A 20,558-nucleotide genomic window follows, 5' to 3' on the forward strand; every position below is an offset into this window, starting at 1 on the left:
AGATCATGCAGGCTGGGCAGGCAGGGGCAGGTAAGCAGCACTCTCCAGAGCTCAGGGAGATCACCTGCAAAGCCCCAGAGGGGGGCTAAGCCCAGAGATCATGCGTGCTGGGCAGGCAGGGGTAGGTAAGCAGCAGTCTCCAAAGCTCAGGAAGATCACCTGCAAAGCCCCAGAGGGGGGTTAAGCCCAGAGATCATGCAGACTGGGCAGCCACGAGCAGGTAAGCCGGAGTCTCCAAAGGTCAATGAACTCACCTGCGAAGCCCCAGAGGGGTGCTAAGACCAGGGATCATGCAGGCTGGGCAGCCAAAGGCAGGTAAGCCGCAGTCTCCAAAGGTCAATGAACTCACCTGCGAAGCCCCAGAGGGGTGCTAAGACCAGAGATCATGCAGGCTGGGCAGCCAGGTGCAGGTAAGCAGCAGTCTCCAAAGGTCAGGGAAATCACCTGCGAAGCCCCAGAGGGGGACTAGGAGCAGAGACCAGGCAGGCTGGGCAGGCAGGGGTAGGCAAGCAGCAGTCTCCAAAATCCCAGTAATCTTTAAAACCATCATATCAAACATAAAAAGAACACATTTGAACCGGAAGTCACTAAGAAGTGTTTGAGATTGCATTGGTCTAATTGGAATGACACTAGTTTGCATTATTTTGCCAATGTAATCCCTAAAGCGATCTTAATGCGGATCTCCGGTGTCCAGTAGAACTGGAGGGGTTGGCGCATCGCATATCAATGTAATCCCTAAAGCGATCTCAATGCGGATCTCAGCTGTCCAGTAGAACTGGAGGGGTTGGCGCATCGCATATCAATGTAATCCCTAAAGCGATCTTAATGCGGATCTCCGGTGTCCAGTAGAACTGGAGGGGTTGGCGCATCGCATATCATTTTCTCAGATTCCATCTTGTTCATTGCGTGGTTCCATAGTGGCAGCAGCCGACCCAGGGAGCACTTAGACATATTAAAATGGACTCCCACAGTAGCGTTTCATTTCCACTCTAACCAGCGATACCCATTTCACCATAGTATTTCTTGTATAACCTGCTCATAAGTGGACAACAGGTTATAAGATGTTCCGTTGTTTCCAGTTGGAACTCACATAACCTGCAAAGCCTCATTTCCTTCTCAAGCTGCATCCCAGGGCCGAATCTCACCAAAGTAGGCAATAGGTTAAACCGACGTTCTAGAGCAAAGTGTCTCCTGTTTGGGTTATCCCATAACATCAGATAGGGGAATGGTAAGAGGTACGGACATGTCTGTGAGATGTAATGCTGACATCTGCTTTTCCCCGCAGGTATTCCAAGATAGCAGTTCCGTACCACTCATGGGCTCTTTTTGTGAGCATGTTGTTGAGTATTGTTTGGTGCTCAGTGTAGTCTAGAGATACAGAAATCTTTCTAAGGAGTACGTCTAGTGTATCCTTCCACTCACTCATTTGTACACAGCTAGTTAGCTGCTTGTCCCATAAGGGGTTATACCAACTATATTGCGTACCTGCGGGGTCATTACGTATTTTGTGCAAAAGCATCATATGTCGCCTGATAGCAAGCTTAATTCCAAACAGATAGCCTCAATTGGAGAACCTTGAGGGAGCCCCAGTGGACGTCGCCAGAGACTTTCGTCTAAAGTCTTACGCCATTCTGTTCAGTTTTCTTTTTTTAGCTCTAGGGCATATATATTGCTAGGTACAATACTAGTCTGGTAAATCTGTATTCACCCTTCCAAGGAAGATCCTGCTATTGACGCAGTTAGTTTTCTTACCATCCCAAACTTGCAGAGGGCTTTGTTCATGATATGTTCCCTATTTGCTTGTATGGAGCAAGTCGGGGTGATGAAAGCGCCCAAATAAACATATGCACCGACTATCCCTACGGGCCGACCGCCTTGTTTCCACACAAAGTTGCTGGCCTTTCTCTTGCATCCAATTTCCATGATTTTGGTCTCTTCTTGGTTGCCTCCAACCCATTCCTTTCAGAGTAGGCATAAAGTTCATTCAGTGACCTTTGCCGTCCTATTGGGGTCCCGTCTAATAGAATGGTGTAAGCAGCGTACATTAGCCAGCTTATCCGTCTATTCCCTATTCTTGGCCGACAAGACAGGCAAGACTCTATAGCAGACCCCAAAAAGGCCCTTTTGCATCTCTACATAATCAGTAATGAGACCGTTCCGGCTGAGTCTTGCTGCCGCCGATGTCTCCATATGGAAGAGCTTAATTAAGTGCAAACTATCTTTTTCTACCCCCAACCCTCTCATTTTTGCCAGACTGTATCCCACATCTACACAGTCAAAGGCCTCTGAGAAATTGACAAAAGCCACATAAAGCTTTCTGTCCTTGTATGCCAAGGTCTGCCAAAATATTTTGATATGTCCCCATTCCTTTCTGAAAACCTGTTTGCTGCGTTGATGAGAGGCTAATCCGCTCGTCTCAAGATTTTCGACAGTCCAGAAGAAGGGTGCAGAATAGTTTTCCCGGGGCATCTAACATAGCCAATAGCCTATAATAGGAAGCTATGCCCCAATCATTCTTCTTGTGGGCTGGGATTAGCAATGATGTTTTCCATGATGAAGGTATATGACTTTCTTTCCTGATCTCGCTATACAACTTTGCCAGGATAGAGGTCTAGACCTCAACCTTGTCCTGGAGTACATCTGGCCCAGGGGCTCTTGATACTTTCATCCTCTTAATGGCGTTCCAACATCTCCCCCAGTAGAAGCCATTCTGTCCCCAAAGTAAATATGGGGCATTTTAAATAATATTTATTCAGTAACGCTGGTCAAAACTACTAGCCTTACAGTGAAGCAACTTATCAAACTGGCCCACATGGGCCAAAAAAGTGACCCACAGTAGCATTTTGTGTTTTTGCTTCGGAAATTGCCCTATAGGCCAGTCCGAGACTGCCGTATGCTATCAGGCGAATACAGCAACAGCATCCTGGAGCTCCAAAAAAGACTATGGGAAAGAGAGCCTGCGGATCTAATCTCCCTGTCATACGCACGGTCACTATACATCCACACTACCCTTTTCTGTACTCCACTTTGCATGATTCAGACATGTGTCCCTCCCACCTAGAGGCCATACGGGCTGACCCTATACATCCACACTGCCCTCATCTACCCTTCACTTTGCATGATTCAGATATGTGTCCCTACTGCCTAGAGGCCATATGGGCAGGCACTAGACACCCACACTGCCCTTATCTATACTTCAATTTGAGGGGGTCGACTATCTGTTGTGGGGGGGTCAATACAGGCAGAGTAAGAAAAACTGTTAGGGCTGGTAAGGGAGGGAACCCTTGCTCTACGCATTCCCAGGTAAACGAGCAGCAGGTGCATCACACCTCACTCACCCCTTGCCATCCAATCCTAACATGAAAACAATCCGTCCACACCCGGCTCCCATGGACGTCCAACTCACAGAACCTCAACCACATCCCTCTCATCACCACACACATGCCACCTCCAAAACACACATGCTCAGCAATGCTCGTTGTGCAGTATCAAATGCAGTAGACATTGCTGACCTCATCACCACCCATCTCAGATGCACTCTTCATCACAGAGACATGGTTCACTCCCACCTCCCCACACATCCTGGATGTACTTCCCAGCAGGTTGCAGCATGCAACTCAACAGTGCTACAGCTGTTAACTAAAAGACACAGGGGGCCACGCACAAACATACAAACTCTCTTTCATAAAAGAAAAAACGGCACAAGGCACTTGGGGAAGTTTGGTAACGAGTGCATTTCTTGCCATCACAAGCTCAAGGGGCAAGGGACGTCTCATTTGTTTTATTCCATGGTAACAGGATTCATTGCATATACTGCCCGAGTTATAAAATAATCTGGTAAATTTGAAAGTGCTTCAGAGGCAGGTGTGAGGAGATAGGTGATGAGCGCCAGTGTCTAACCTGTGAGAGATCAAGTAAAAGTGAGCAATACGCCAGTACCATCTCACCAGAAATCGTGAGAAAGGAGCAGAGGTGAGGCAAGCCTTAATCAGCTTTATAATTTTATTTATTTATTTTGTATTTATAAAGCGCCTATACAGCAAATGGTGCTTCAAGGCACCACAATACAAAAAGGGGGTGGGGGACAGGGAAGAAAACAACGATAACGGTCCTACTAGGCCTTGTATCATTCCGATCGTGCAAGTGCAGTAACAAGAAGTGCAGGGGGAAGGTGAGTGGGATGGGAGGGAAGTGCAGGGCAGAGTGGAGGTATACAAGTGGTGGGGGGGAGAAGAGGGCCCATGGGGCTAGGCAAGTGGCAGGGGCTGCAGGGAGGACCACATGCCAAGTCCGTAGACAGGGGTGGACCAGGCTCGGTAGGGATGCACACCCCACAAGGCTAGTCAGGGGAAGGGGCCCAGAAGGGCAAGGGCAGGTTAGTGTGGGGGTGGGGGGAATCAGGAAGTCCGGCGTGCTGGGGTAGACTGAGAAAGCAAGGCCTGGTGCCCTATAGGACTCAGACGGGACCAGGCAGCCAGTCAATGATGGGCAGAGGGGGGGATTAGCAGGGGAGGGGGAGAGGGAAGGAAGAAGAGAAAAGGAGAGCCTTGAGAAGCTTCCAGAACTTAAGGAGATCCGGCTCAGGCCTGAGAGGGGCAGGGAGGACATTCCAGAGGGAGACTCCTGTCAAAGAGAAATATCTACCCTCCTCTCTCTGCTTGGAAAGGCATCAGATCTGCAGAGAGATGGAGCTAGAAGACCGAAGGGCTCTAGCAGGGAGGTATTTTTTTTTTTTTTTTTTTTTTTATTGATTTAGCTGTATATGAAAAAACAGCCTTTCAAAAACTAAAACACAATAAAATACATACACTTTACATCATAAGAGTTGGAGCATTATACAGAAATGCAGCATAACCGGCAAATCTATCATCTGGAAATAGGATTTGGAGCTAATTTTTTCCAGTCAATTACCCATTTTCCAACTGATATATGTTACTTCCATCTTCCAACTTTAGAGCCTCCACAAACGTTAATATAGCCAAATTTATTTTAACCAATTGACTATGATATAATTTATCCCATAACACATCATGGTCAGTAATAACTTGTTTCTCAAACAAATGCTTGAAGAAAATGCATCTCTTATCAATAAGTGCAGGACATACAGCAATTAGATGTTTTAAGGATTCAACTTGTTCCGCCTCCTCACAAAATCTACAGTCCCCATTAGTAGACAGCTTTCGCATAAATTGTATTTCATTGGAAGGAAGGACATTCAATCTTATTCTTAGATATGTGAATCTGCTTTTGGGATTAGGAAATTTAATGAGATATTGTTCAGTTTTATGTACTTCTTTCACAGCAAAAGATTGATATCTAAAGGTTTTTAATTTATCGCATGCATTTCTAGTTTCAATCCAATCCCACATCCATAGTTTTTTCTTTGCTCTTTCTGGATTGTTCACCAATAGCTCATCATCAATACCTGCCTCTGTCATTGCCAAAAGACACCACTTACGCCACTTGGCCGTATTCCTAATTTCAGTATTCAACATGTGTTTTCCCATCACATACATCACCCAATCATCTTTAGAGGCCATCACATATTTACGATACAGGCTCAACATTTTCCAGAGATAAATTGCATTCAATGAGACCAAGCCCAATTCATGTCTTATCAGACACATTGAAACTGAGGTAGAAAGGCCACATATCGATTTCCAAAATTTGCCTTCCATTTTAACCCATATAGATTTTTTCATAGCTGCTTTGGTTTCTGATGCATACGTCATAATGGGTACCACTTTTTGTTTATAGAAAATTACAGCAGGCATCAAGGAAAATTTGCCATATTTGGCTTGAATTATTTTAGATTGATTTATTCCTGTTTTAAGTTTTTCTTTCAACACTCTAAAATATGGCTTGTCAGCTACATCATTGTTGAATTGGATGCCTAGATATTTATATTCTGTAACTATTTCTAACTCTATATCTTGTATTACCCATCGATATTTTGTATGGGTGGATTTTGTCTTGCAACTTTGTATCATAATTTTACATTTGCGTTGATTTATTGTTAGTAAGTTTTCATCTACATATCTGCTCAAGGAATCAAGAAGATTCTGCAAACCCACAGGGGTTTTAGACAGAAGTACCAAATCATCCGCATAAAATAGCCACGGTATTGGATGAACACCAATTCTTGGAGCATCAGCTCTACATTTCATAAATTCATACCGGACGGCTGCCATGAAAAAATTAAAGAGGGTACTGGCCAAAATACAACCCTGTTTTAGACCTCTATGAGTCAAAATGGGATTAGATAAGGTTCCATCTGTGGCCAATCTAATTTGCACCATGGTGTCCGTGTGCAATTCTTTAATCCAGAATACAATATATTCAGGGCAATTTGCGTCAGTCAATTTTTTCACCAGCAATTTCCTGCACACTGAATCGAAGGCTGCTTGGAAGTTAATAAAGGCCAGATAGATGGATTGACCTTTAACCTGTTCTTGTTTTTTTATGACTTTCAATATGTGCAGGTTAATTGCTGTTCCCATACCTGGCCTAAATCCCGTTTGATGTGGATCTCTCATCTGAACCTCATTCAGCCACATATTCAGATCTCTCAGCAGCAATCTTGCAAAAATTTTGCTTGGGATGTCTAATAGGGAAATGGGCCTGTAGTTAGCGGGATTTTCATAATCCCCTTTTTTATAAATCGGTATAATTATTGCTTTTTGCCAAGAGCAAGGTAGAATTCGTGTTCTTACTATTTTCAGAAAAATTGTTAGAAGTATTTTTGCCCACGCCATAGGATGTTGTTTTATCATAAAATTTGATAATCCATCTGGCCCTGGAGCACGAGAAATTGATAATTTAGAGATCTGAAACAATATGTCATCCATGTCAAATGAGAGATCTTTACTACGAGATTTGGTAGGGCTCACACCTTCCCCTTTTGTAATTGTGTCCGCATACAAGGATTTATAGAAACACGCCCAAACTTCCTGAGGTATGGGATTCAATTGATAAATAAATTGCTGTTTACACTGCTTAAAGTTTAATAAGGACCAAATTCTGGATGAGCTTTTAGATTTCAATTTATCTAACATATCTTCCGCATCCTTCTGATATAGAATAGCATGTTTCGACCTCAACCAATTTTTATATTTGCATTTTAACGCTCTGAGTATCTTACTTTTGTTAGTATGGTTAAGACTTATCACATGCCTTCTATCTTTTCTATATTGGGCCTTCCGAATTGCTAGTTCATGATCATACGTATGCAGAGACTTAATCTCGTTGATTTTTTACTTATTTCTTTTAACCACAAAGATTTGCATTTCTTCCACGTATGACTGAGTAACAGGGTGACAGTTTTTTACTCTCTTCACGTCATTTGTTTTGAGATTGTGGTTTAACATATCTAGGGTTTTTGGACACCATTTAAATCTATTCATCCCTTGATTCAGAGACATATTCGTTGCTAAGGATTTTTCGTAGTGTTTCTCTAGGACAGACCATGACCAGTTCATGCATTGAATATCATGGTCACTAACATGTTGGGATAAAATTGAAAAATTAGTTATACTCTTAAACAATTGCTCGTCTACAAATGTATAGTCGATCATGGCAGATTGCGTACCGCGGTGCCATGTGATATGTTGGGGAAAATCCCCCCTTATGGCACCGTTTAGTTTACATAAACGACGTTCTTCCATCAGATTATTCCATTTTTGGGCTACTGCGGATATATGTTTCTTCCCACGCGCATGACATGTTATATTAAGGTCACCCGTTATAATAATATGCTCACACGTAGGGTCTAGGTAGATTGCATTCAAAAGATTCTCAAGAGCACTAAAAAAATCACAGTCAGTGATGGCTGCATGGTTCCAGTATACATTTATCAACCCTATAACCTTGGAATCAATTATTATCCTCACCAGTTGCAAAAAGCTATTGGGGGAAGCCCAGGGTTCCAAATGAGTATACGGATTGATTTTTATTGCTACCATTAGACCTGCCATGGGTCTACCCTTGGCAGGCATAATTGCTGGAATCAAAGATGTGATATGGTTATCCCACCTTGGCGCATATTGTAACCATATCTCTTGGAAGACCAAGATGTCAAAATTTTCCAAAGTGCTGTCATTACTTTTCACCAGATGATTGAACCCTCGCGTATTCCATGAGGAAAGAGAGAGAGAAATAGATTGCTGGCATAGTTAGTTTCTATATTGTCTCACCTCTCTATCCTTTTGTACTCTTTCATTTTCAAACACTGACTCTGATTGCCAATTTCTAGAATGGTATTGCTCCTCTGCAATAGATTTAGATATGTATTGATTTCTAACTGCAGAAATTTGTGGAGGGTCAGTCACAGTGTTATTAAGCAGAATGAACCCTAGTTCATATATATCCATTCTCGCTTGCCATAAGGCGTTTTTTATGAAACCTGACCTCATCCACAGCTTTACAACAGACAGATCAGTTGGATGTAAGAACTCTATTTGCTCAAGATCTGCCGAGCATATTCCTTCTAGAGCCGGTATATCTGAAAAAATATTCATAACTGATTGTCTGTTAAGAGTAAATGTCTGGAACGGATGCGAGCGGTACTGCAAAATCAGGTGATGTGTAGACACAGTTTTTATAGGAGTTCTCAAGGGCCCTTTTATAAATGAAGTCGACTTGAGATCTCTGTGATTAGCTGGTTTGTTGGAATCTGCATGAACACCCATTGTCTTTGACATATTTTTATCCATCAAGACCTTAGTATTTGTATTATTTACCAGGGAAACAATCTTTTGAATAGATTTCTCTATATCTTCTTTCCATTCTTTTAAAACTACTGTGTCCACACTCTTCACTCTTACAGGCTCTACTGTCAATGTTTCTCCACAATTTTCCATTTCTACAGACTCTGCTTTATTCGCCGATTCATCCTCTTGAAAACCTGTGTCATTTGCCAAGGGAGCTGCTGCTACAGAGTTCTGCATAGAGGCATTTTTATTGACCTGTTCGCTAATCAACACCAAACTGTCCAAAGGTTCGTACATCAAGTGCGCTGTTTTGGCCAGTTTGGATTGACTAGCTTTAAACAATAGCATGTCACGATATTTGTTGGCTATATTTTTTCTCGCCAAACTAATTGCAGAATTTGATTTGGATACAGACTGAATAAATTGTCTAGTACCAGAAATCTTTGAATTAGGAGTGGCTTTGATATTTTTGGATTTTTTTGTAGCATTTGGTATCTGAATAGATGTTTTTTTAAGTTGTTTTTCAAATATTTGGTAGGTCGGCCCTTTATTCTCTAAGTCAGAGTCTTTTACAATTTCTGCCTCTTCACAGTGTTGGCTGCCCACCTTAGGGAGATTTTCACAATGTTTCAATTTTGCCTTACTTTTCTTGAAACATCTCTGACCAACAGCACATTTCTCCATGTTGTTACATCCCAACACAAGACTGGGTTTTGTCCTCTCACATTTATCCTCTATTTTTTTCATACCATTTGTTTCCACCATTCCATCTAATTGTGCTGCTATTTTTGCTTTTCCTGTCTGGTGTTGTAATACAATTTGTTGATTCTGGGAACAATCAATTAATAGTACATCTGAGGTTTGAACATTTCCAACATGCTTTATGCCCCCTATGTTTTCACATGTTTCATTGACACATGGATCACACTCCACTTTGGTTTTAAGACAGCCACATCGAGTTTCAGTATCTTTAATTTGATTCTGTAATAATTTAGCCAATAGCACATGTTGCTCATTCATTTTTGAGTCTAAAGAATCATATAACCGTGTCAAGGAAAATAGAGCTGCATTCATCGTTTGTAGAGAAGTTTCTACACCTATGATGAATGTCCCTTGCGAGGGATTATTATTTAAATTTGCGGCATTTGGAATTCGCCGTGGGGTGGGGTTCATAAACGAACAGGACAATACAGATGACTCTTTAGGCGAAGGAGAAAACATCATTGGGGATTTGGATAAGTTGTGAAAACTCTCTCTAGTTCCAGTCATCAAATCAACCACTTCATCGTGATCAGATGAATTACCCTCCCCACCTTCATCAGTTTTTTTAAATAAATCTTCCTGATTTAGGCTTACCAGATCCCCAGCTACCTCATTTAACACTATTTCTCCTCTCGCTTCAACCTGCTCATCTAGTATCAGAGAAGATTGTATAGGTGTTATCAAATCACATTCATTCTTCTCATCTCTTAATTCCACTTGGTTCACAGTAATGTCCAAAACACCAGCGGTCACTAGGGAGTCAAGGGGTGTTTCTCTCAAATTAACATCCTCTCCGTTTATATCCATTTCTTCAGCATTATTGGGGCATAACCCCATATTAGATGGGGTGGTTTGCACTTTTTCAACCCCCCTACCCATTTTAGTTCTTTGTTCACAGAATTTGCGTATATCCACTATGGGGGAACATGACCTTATATTAGAAGCAGATTTAGATGCTCGTGCTAGCTGTATACAACGTATAGAAGAGGTTTTTGGAGTTTGTAATGCCGCTGCAACACACGCTTTAATTTTATCCTGGTGCGGCATTCCAGTTTTCAAAGTTACGACCATTTTTCTTAACTAGTAACCAGGATACCAAGATCACCTACGTATATATGTAGATGTAAATAAAGAGCGGGTATGAATATTGCACTCACCAAAATTTACCTTTTCTGATATAATGCAACCCCCCTATATACCACAATTACAATATATTCTCACTCTTACTTCTTGGGCTTAGGTGCAGCAGACCGTCAGCAGGTCTTCCTTCTCTATGTATTGGCTTTCTTAGGGCAGTTCGCGCACAGCCAGGATCAAAGAGGATAACCTCCGCAGTTTCCCGGCCAGTCACGCCACCAAACAGCCACACAACAGCTGTAGGGCTTGACACCAAAGGGCTTATCGCCGCAAGGGTGGCTCGCAGCTGTTTTTAGCACAGAAGTCAGTCACGTGAGGCGTCACGTGTCCCACGCTGCTCCGCCTCCTCCAGGAAGCGGCTGACACAATCAACTATTGGCAAGAGCAAAGGCTCGCAGTGCCAATTAAAGCAAGCTGCAGGGGTCCTCTCAGCTCAACACGGGGGAACAAAGAAGCGATCCTTCGCTTTTACAATTCGTACGCCGCTCGGGCGGCTCGCAGATGTTTTTAGCACAGAAGTCAGTCACGTGAGGCGTCACGTGTCCCACGCTGCTCCGCCTCCTCCAGGAAGCGGCTGACACAATCAACTATTGGCAAGAGCAAAGGCTCGCAGTGCCAATTAAAGCAAGCTGCAGGGGTCCTCTCAGCTCAACACGGGGGAACAAAGAAGCGATCCTTCGCTTTTACAATTCGTACGCCGCTCGGGCGGCTCGCAGCTGTTTTTAGCACAGAAGTCAGTCACGTGAGGCGTCACGTGTCCCACGCTGCTCCGCCTCCTCCAGGAAGCGGCTGACACAATCAACTATTGGCAAGAGCAAAGGCTCGCAGTGCCAATTAAAGCAAGCTGCAGGGGTCCTCTCAGCTCAACACGGGGGAACAAAGAAGCGATCCTTCGATTTTACAATTCGTACGCCGCTCGGGCGGCTCGCAGCTGTTTTTAGCACAGAAGTCAGTCACGTGAGGCGTCACGTGTCCCACGCTGCTCCGCCTCCTCCAGGAAGCGGCTGACACAATCAACTATTGGCAAGAGCAAAGGCTCGCAGTGCCAATTAAAGCAAGCTGCAGGGGTCCTCTCAGCTCAACACGGGGGAACAAAGAAGCGATCCTTCGCTTTTACAATTCGTACGCCGCTCGGGCGGCTCGCAGCTGTTTTTAGCACAGAAGTCAGTCACGTGAGGCGTCACGTGTCCCACGCTGCTCCGCCTCCTCCAGGAAGCGGCTGACACAATCAACTATTGGCAAGCGCAAAGGCTCGCAGTGCCAATTAAAGCAAGCTGCAGGGGTCCTCTCAGCTCAACACGGGGGAACAAAGAAGCGATCCTTCGCTTTTACAATTCGTACGCCGCTCGGGCGGCTCGCAGCTGTTTTTAGCACAGAAGTCAGTCACGTGAGGCGTCACGTGTCCCACGCTGCTCCGCCTCCTCCAGGAAGCGGCTGACACAATCAACTATTGGCAAGAGCAAAGGCTCGCAGTGCCAATTAAAGCAAGCTGCAGGGGTCCTCTCAGCTCAACACGGGGGAACAAAGAAGCGATCCTTCGCTTTTACAATTCGGGAGGTATTTAGGGATAGAGAGTTGGATGTAGCAGGGTCCCAGGCCCCAGAAAACCTTGTGAATGAAGCAATGGGTCTTGAATTTGATCCTTGCAGCCACTGGGAGCCAGTGGAGCGATTGTAGGGCTGGGGAGATGCAGTCCCTGGGCTTGAGGCCAATGATAAGTCTTACATGCCTATTCTGGATTAGTTGAAGGGGCGGAGGGAGGATAAAGGAAGATTGAGGAAAAGGCTATTGCAGTAGTCCAGCCTAGAGAGAACCAGAGCTCTGGGGGAAGGTGAGGAAATGGAGAACGCCTCTGAGGAGGTGCAGCTGAAAGTGGGCCTTCTTGGCGATGTGAGGAGAGGAGGAGAGAGGGGAGTCGAAGATGACGGCAAGTGTTTAGCTTCACAAGAGGTTGAGGGGACCCATGGAGGGCAGCCAGAGAGTAGGAGGGATGGAGGGAGCAGAGGTCCCAATGAGAAGGATCTCAGTCTTACTGGCATTAAGGCAGAGATAGTTATCAGCACACCATGCCTAAATAGCAGTCAGACAGTCAGGAATGAGGGAGGAAGAAGAGGTGGCAGTGGAGGGAAGCTTGAAGGAGAGCTGCATGTCATCCGCATAACACTGGAAGTGAGGAGAGCAGGTGATCAAGTGAGCCAGAGGGGCAAGGTAGATAATGAAGAGCCACAGCAAGAGGATAGAGCCCTGAAGGACGCTGCAGGTGGAGAGTGTGGTGGAGGAGAGAAAAGGGCCCAATTGAACCTGGGCATGTCGGTCAGATAGGAAGGTCAACCAGTCCAGTGCGAGGTCCGTGATGCCAAGGGTATCACAGAGGCGATTTATAAGGGTGGCATTATTGACCGTATCAAAGGCAGAGGATAGATCGAGAAGGATGAGAACGGAAGGAGAGTTGGAATCGAGATTTGAGAGCAAGTTTTGACGTATGTTCAGGAGAGCAGTTTCTGTGCCTCTGGCTGCTCTGAAGTCAGACTGGTGGTCATGGAGACAACCAACATATTCAGTGTGGTGGATCACTTGGGAGATGACCAAGGGGCTCTTGGAGATAGGGCGGTAGTTAGCTGGGCAGAAAGGGTCAGCAGAAGGCTTTTTAAGGAGAGGGTGCACAAGGGAGTGCTTGAGGGGTAGTGGGATGTTGCCAGTGGCAAAGTAGTGATTGCAGAAATCAGCCAAGGCTGGAGCAAGGAAGGCAATGTTGTCCCTGATAGTTCTGGAGGAGCAGGGGAGCACCTGTTTGGAGGAGACTTTCATAGAGAGGACTTGTTTAGGCACCTGATCTGGTGCTATGGGTGAGAAGGAGGAGAGTAGGAGGGAAGCGGAGAGGGAGGCCAAGTGAGGCCTGAGAGCGGGTGAGGGAGCGAATGAGAAAAGACGAGAGTGAGGGCAGGAGGTCCTGAGTTTTGGTTGTGAAGTGGGAGGCCAGTGCAGTGCAGAGGGCCTGGGATGGCAGAGGAGAAGTGGAGACTGCAGTAGGATTGGCAAGTTCCTTGCAGATTTTGAACAGTTCAGCCGTGTTGTTGGGGGCCCCAGAGATGCAGGCTTGGATATGGGCCGTCTTCTTCGAGTGGAAGGAGAGTCTGTATTGCCTTTGGAGCAGGCGGCAGGCCAGTCGGTCAGTGGATGTGCTTGAAGCCAGCCACTTCCGTTCAGCAACTCTGTACTTACGTTTCAGAGAGGCGAGGTCGGAGTCATACCAGGTGTTGCGCTTGGAGGCAGACTTCATGCGAATCCTCATGACAGTTCCTGAAAAAAACACGCCTTTTGACAAGAAACAAACCTAAATCATGTCTGTGGGCCTCATTACGGGTCGGGCGGTAACCTTGCCGGTGATACTGGCACCAGTAATTTTATTAGTCCCCATTCCCATGGAGTCCAACAGGACTCCATGGGAATGGGGACACGGAAGCACCACAAACACTCAGGGGGTACTGATTTGAAAATAAACAGCTCCTCAAGGGAGATATGTAGACGTTCCTGTCACATACATTCACGGTATCACACAAAACAGGAGCAGGACTATATTCGTTATGTTCATTTCCTTTAGTTGTCAAAATTGCTATAGTGTTACCTATTTTGACCCTGGTCGGAAGAACGCCAGGGGTGCTCTGTCCCTAGTTAGAGAGTGGTGCACCACCTATCTAAGAGGGATAGACAAGAGGGAAGCTGACCCTGACTCTACAATAAATAATGGATCTGCATAGCCAACAGTATTTTGGAAAGATGTCCCCAAGGGGGCATAAAAAGTGGGTGTTGTAGGTAGAACAGTCCAAAAGGGATTTTTTGTTTTCATTCACCCTCTGTGGAGTGTGCTGTACCCACCCACCTGTAGTCTTGCATATAGCAAGTTGGACTATCAAAAACTTTTCAAAAAAAGGAAAAAATGTAAAAAGAGAAAAAGAAACCTATTTTGACTTTGTGATGTCTCGTATACTATCACTTTTCTTGCACGATATCATGTGCCAAGAGACATCTTACATACTGTTTAGTAGCAATTTCAATCTACTTCATAGATCCATGGCATTAAAAAGAAGTTGTTCTCGACATGTGTCTCTTGTAGTTTAGAGGCATCTGTGGAGTATTAGGTCGACCGGTTTCGATGATGCATTTGCACTGATCATCTTCCTCAGGACCAATTTCTTTTCGTGTAGACTTCAGTCTTCCATCCGTCCGACATGACGGTGCCCCAAATCCCACATAGGGAATATAAAAGGAGCCTATTTAGGGGCTGGGATTTTTTGGGCTATCTGAAATGCTTTAGTGCCAAATCCATTAAATGCAAAAAACCAGTTATATTGTGCATAAATGTTTGGGTGGTGTTACCTTGTCCCAAAATGCAAGGTGCCCACCAGAACCGTGGGGTGTCATAAAATATAATTCTGTGTTTTTTTTAGCCAATTACTGCGCAAACCTTCAATGAGAGGCATGATGTAATCCAAAGAAGAATAGGGTTGTTTTCTTTTTTTAGCAAAGAAAGGAGAGAAAGAGAGCCCATTTATCAGACCAGGTGTGGGTTCACAGGTACCTCATATGCAGGTCGTCCACACGGATGTTGCGTGTCTGCTTATTTCGCTCTAAATTAATGTCCTGCGATGGCAATGATGGTATGGCTAAGAACTCTAGTGGAATCATAGTGGCTCGGTATTGTCCACAGTGGGCTAGTTAGAAGTAAAAGGAGAGAAAAAGATCTCTTCATATGTGCAGGTAAATGATTGTGATAGCACTAAACAACATTTATCTGCATATTTTATGTGCATGTTAATGGCTGCCATGCTGTACAGTCAACATCCTTACTGTGTTTGGCAAACAATCTGGATTTAATATTAATTCCCAAACAAATCCGCTTTTATGCGGAAGCACTTAGTCCTTGGATTTTTGTCGTGTACTGCTCAATTGCGGCAAAACGACTGCCAGTAGATTGTAGCCTTCTCCCTTGTAAGGCGCGTGGTATGCTGTTATAAAACCGACCGCGTTAAATATCACTGCGTGGGAATGTCTGTTAGTTAGAGCTCAGTTGAGATTGCTCAATTTCTATCAAATATCATGCATATGCCGGGCACGCGACACCTTATTGTGAATCAAACGTCTCCTAAGTTGGTATGAGTATGCATTTGGAGCTTCGTGCGGTCCAAAGATGATAATAAGGAACACGAGGAGGTTTTCCTTACCTGCTACCTCATCTGTGCCTAACTTGTTGCAGTAAGGCTCCGTGGGGAATCTCGCGCTCAAGTGCCGATGTTGAAAATTCGTGGGTTGGTAGACCTGCCTTATTTGTGTACTTCCTAATTAGTTGGAATAGAGGAAGGACTTGCTTATTTTGCAGTCGGCCCTCTTTGACTAGTATCTCGGGGAATACAGTGTCATTAGGGTGGTGATCATTAATTCTATGTCAAGACCGGAGGCTCGGATTATGCTTTCTCTACAACTTTACTGTTCAGCAGCAAAGAAACAGTACCAAAGAACATGAATACAAAATCTAATAAAAACTACAATAACCATGTTTTTCTGAGATTTGTAGTTCATTTCGATTGGTCCTCAACTGACCATGTGATAGTTCCATAAACCAATAAACAAGTCCTCAATGCATCAAAACTCCTGTCCTCTTTTACTTCCTCCTCTTTCTTTGCTGCTCGGCAGCGAGTTAAGTACAACCTTTATATTATTCCTATTACGTGTGAATGTGAATGTGAGTTAGACTAATTTGGTACGCGAGTGACACGCGCATTATTTCTGTGTTTGGCGGAGCGTATCCGCTAGGTGCAGGCGGCTCAGAGGAGTTGCGACCACGACGGGGCTGGGGCACCGGCGGCCGCAGCTCCGCCGACCCGTCAGAGAGGGCACTGTATAACGGAAGGGAGAGGGCGACGGGACCGCGTAGTTCCGGCGCTCTCTCCTTCGTTTTTCATTGCGATTTTCATTCGGTTGGTGAGAAGCACGAGAGATATTTATTCCGGCGAAAGCTATATAATAATAATACGATTTGCCACAGCACGCATCGTACGAACGTAGCGTCCTGTGGAAGAACTCAACAGCGCCCCTGCAGGCTGTCAGTTGATACCGCACCTCATACGGGCACAGTCCCAGGTAAAACCTGTGTTAATATAGTATTATATCCGTGATATAATCAGAACCAGGGAGATATTATCAAATTACCTACAATCTCGTTCTGAGAAGCCCTGGTATATATTTGAATACTATCATTCTAACATAAATTCTCCCCAGGGCCTGAGAATCACGAGCTCCTCCAGTGATATGGGGAAGGCTAGTGTTAGCCAGAAGAGGAATCATTCAGACATGACTGATGTTTTCCAGAAAGCCCTGGGGGCTTCACTGGGACATAATCCCCAGCAAATAGCGCTGATGGAGGATTGGCTGCGATTCTCTCAGGGCATGGAAGAGGTCAAGTATCTTAAGGCACGCATAAAATCAAAAGGGGGCAGTAAATCAGCCCGTAGGGCAGAAGAGGCCCACACCCCCCGGGGCTCCCCACCGAAGAAGAAAGGTGGTAAAAGGAAGAGAAAGGGTAAGACGGTGCCTAGCAGGGGACGTGAGTCATCCTCCGATTCCTCAGATGAGGGTGAGAATGATTGGGAGGAGGAATACCCCGAGGAAGAGGAAGTGTTATCAATATCCTCATCAGGGGATGAGAGCCATGAAGCGTCAAAGCAAAGGAACAAGGAGGAGGAGGATGTTGCCGATGAGGGGGATTTCGATCCAGAAGCATTGATCCATCACAGATCATCAGAATGGGAACCCCCCAGAAGAATTCTGGCATATTTAAAGAAACGCCTGAGGGCGCCCTTAGCCAAAGAGGCTAGAAGCAAGATGAGGGCGGAATGCCCCAGACCACTCCTCCCTGAAGGTGCGGCAGACACTCCCGTAATAGATGATAAAATGATCACTTTTATGAGCAAGTTTACTAAAGATGTGAGGAAGGGTCTTGATAGATCCTGGCGATCGTGCCAGGACAAGATGCTGGATATGACGGGACCCCTCACAAAGATTCTCCAGATGGGAGAAGAAGCGAAAGTAAAAGGGGAGCCGATAGACCCGGCAATCCTTATCGGATGGGCCCAAAGGGCGATATGCATGTTAGGGAACGCTAATCATGCTATAACCACAGAAAGGAGGAGATCTTTGCTAGTAAAGACTGACCCTAAATTGAGTGAGTTAGCCTCCTCATAATCCGCCACCTCGGCGAAGGGGAAGTTGTTTGGGGACTCCTTTATCAAGGAGCTCACCAAATTCGTAAATTCCTATGCAGCTTTGGATAAGGCTCAAGCCACTCTTAAGAGAGTTTTCGGGAGGCAGATTTTTGGACGGGCCAGCAGAGGAAGGGGTCGTTCGGCTGGCCGGTTCCAATACAATCAATCATACCAAGACAGAGCGCAATGGAGAGATCATGAGGAGCGCAAACAGACACCTTTCTTCCCATCGAGAGGTAGAGGAAGAGGAAGAAACTGGCGAGGGGAACGTCAGCAAAATAACCCAGGTGAGAATACCAATCCCACATCTAAATATCTTAGAAGTAGGTGGGAGAACTGCTCAATTTCTAAAGAATTGGTTGAATATATCGGGGGATTCCTGGGTAATTCAGACCGCTCAAGGCTTCTATATAGATTTTCTAGATACACCTCAGCAGGAGAAACCACCAAGAGGGATGGTATTGAACAGGGAAGACAAGATCTTGCTGGAAAGGGAATTGAGAGGGCTGGAAAGCAAAAGAGCTATACGACCCGCATCAGATCAGTCAGGAGGTTACATAAGCAATATGTTCCTAGTAAAAGGGAAACACAAGACAAGACCAATAATAAATCTAAGAGGCCTAAACGGTTACGTGGTGTACAGACACTTCAAAATGGAAGGGATACACCTACTAAGGGATACTCTAATTCAAGGAGACTGGCTAGCCAGGATAGATTTAAAAGATGCATATCTGACTATCCCCATAGCGGAGGAACACTGCAGATTTCTGAGATTCATCTGGGGGGAGGCGACATGGGAGTTTCGATGCCTACCCTTCGGCCTAGCATCGGCACCATGGTGTTTCACCAAGATGATGAAGCCAGTAGTATCATATCTCAGGGCTCAAGGGATAAGACTCATAATATATCTAGACGATATATGCCTGATGTGCCAAGAGAAGGAGACATTGGTGGAACATATACAGTTAACAATAGACTTATTAGAAAGCCTTGGCTTTATTATAAATTGGGAGAAATCCAGCTTAGTACCAATTCAGACTATGGAATTCCTAGGATTCATAGTGGATTCGAATCAGGGAACCCTCAGCCTGTCCATTCACAAGGTGAACGAGATCAAGAAGCAGCTGAGACACACACTAGCGAAGGGAGAACTCTCGCTGAGGGATACTGCGAGATTGGTAGAGTCCTAGCGGCATCAATCCAAGCAATTTTTCCGGGACCCCTTCATTACAGAGCACTCCAGAGGTTGAAGATTTATCACCTCAGGAAGGGCGCATCATACGAATCAAAGGTGAATATCTCCCAAGAACTGAGGGAAGAGTTGAAATGGTGGCTCATTCACATGGATGCATGGAACGGGAGAGCCATATTTGGTTAATCCCCGGACCTGATCATCGAATCAGACGCCAGCAGATGGGGCTGGGGAGCCCGATGCGGAGACCTGTCGACAGGGGGCAGGTGGTCGGATCAGGAGACGGGTCTCCACATCAACTGCCTGGAATTACTGGCAGGATCTTTTGCAGTGAAATGCTGGACCCAGGAGAAGGTCCAATGTTGCGTTCTTACTGAAAATGAACAATGTCTCGGCAGTCAGATATATCAACAGACTGGGAGGGACAAGATCCAGAATTCTAGCAGAACTGGCAAAGGAATTCTGGGAATTTTGTCTTGAAAGGAGAGTTTCAGTGACGGCAGAGTACCTGCCGGGCCAACAGAACGAAGTGGCCGACTGGAACACCAGATACCTCAGAGACGCCAGCGATTGGAAGCTGGACGAAGGGGTGTTCCAGGAACTAATGTCTCGGTGGGGTCCATGCCAGATCGACCTCTTTGCATCGAGATTGAACAGGCAATTACCCCGGTTCTTCAGCTGGAGACCGGACCCGGAAGCAGAAGCAACGGATGCTTTTCTGCAATCCTGGGGCCATCAGAGGAACTACGCGTTCCCTCCGTTTTCCATGATAACGAGGACGCTTGCTCAGATGAGACGTCAGAGTGCATCCCTAATCCTAATAACACCGGATTGGAGAGGACAGGTGTGGTTTCCCAGTCTACTGGAATTGACTTATCAGAACCCACTAATTTTACCCAACAGGGAATTAATCATTCGAGATCCCAGGGGCCTCAGTCACCCTTTAGTGAGGTCAGGAGGACTCAATCTCTTAGCGTGGGCGATTTCAGGGGATCTTGGATTAGGCCAGGACTATCGGACGATGCTGAAAACATCATTAACGAATCCTGGGCCCCAGGGACTCATTAAGCTTATAGATCAACATGGGTTAGATGGAGTAGCTGGTGTTTGGAGAGGAACATTCATCCCGATAGAACGGATGTAGTTCATGTAGCAAATTTTTTAGCTCAGATGGCAGCGCAAGGTAAGGCGTACAGGACCATTAATACTGCCAGGTCTGCGATATCGGCAGGGCATCCTAGAGTTGAAGGCTTAGCGATTGGAGAACACCCATTCATTTGTAGACTTCTCAGAGGAGTAAAGATGCTTAAACCCCCTAGCGAAAAATATAGTCAATTATGGGATGTGGACAAGGTCTTGAGATTATTTTTGACATGGCCAGATAATCAATATGTGACTCGTAAAGCAATTTCAGGCAAGTTAGCCATGCTCTTATGTCTGTAAGCATGTAAGAGATCTTCTGATGTTAGAGCTCTGGAGGTTAACAGGAAAAGTATATCC

Source organism: Ambystoma mexicanum, chromosome 13 (assembly GCF_040938575.1).
Source record: "Ambystoma mexicanum isolate Mex_15411 chromosome 13, UKY_AmexF1_1, whole genome shotgun sequence".
In the NCBI taxonomy this organism is placed as follows: domain Eukaryota; kingdom Metazoa; phylum Chordata; class Amphibia; order Caudata; family Ambystomatidae; genus Ambystoma; species Ambystoma mexicanum.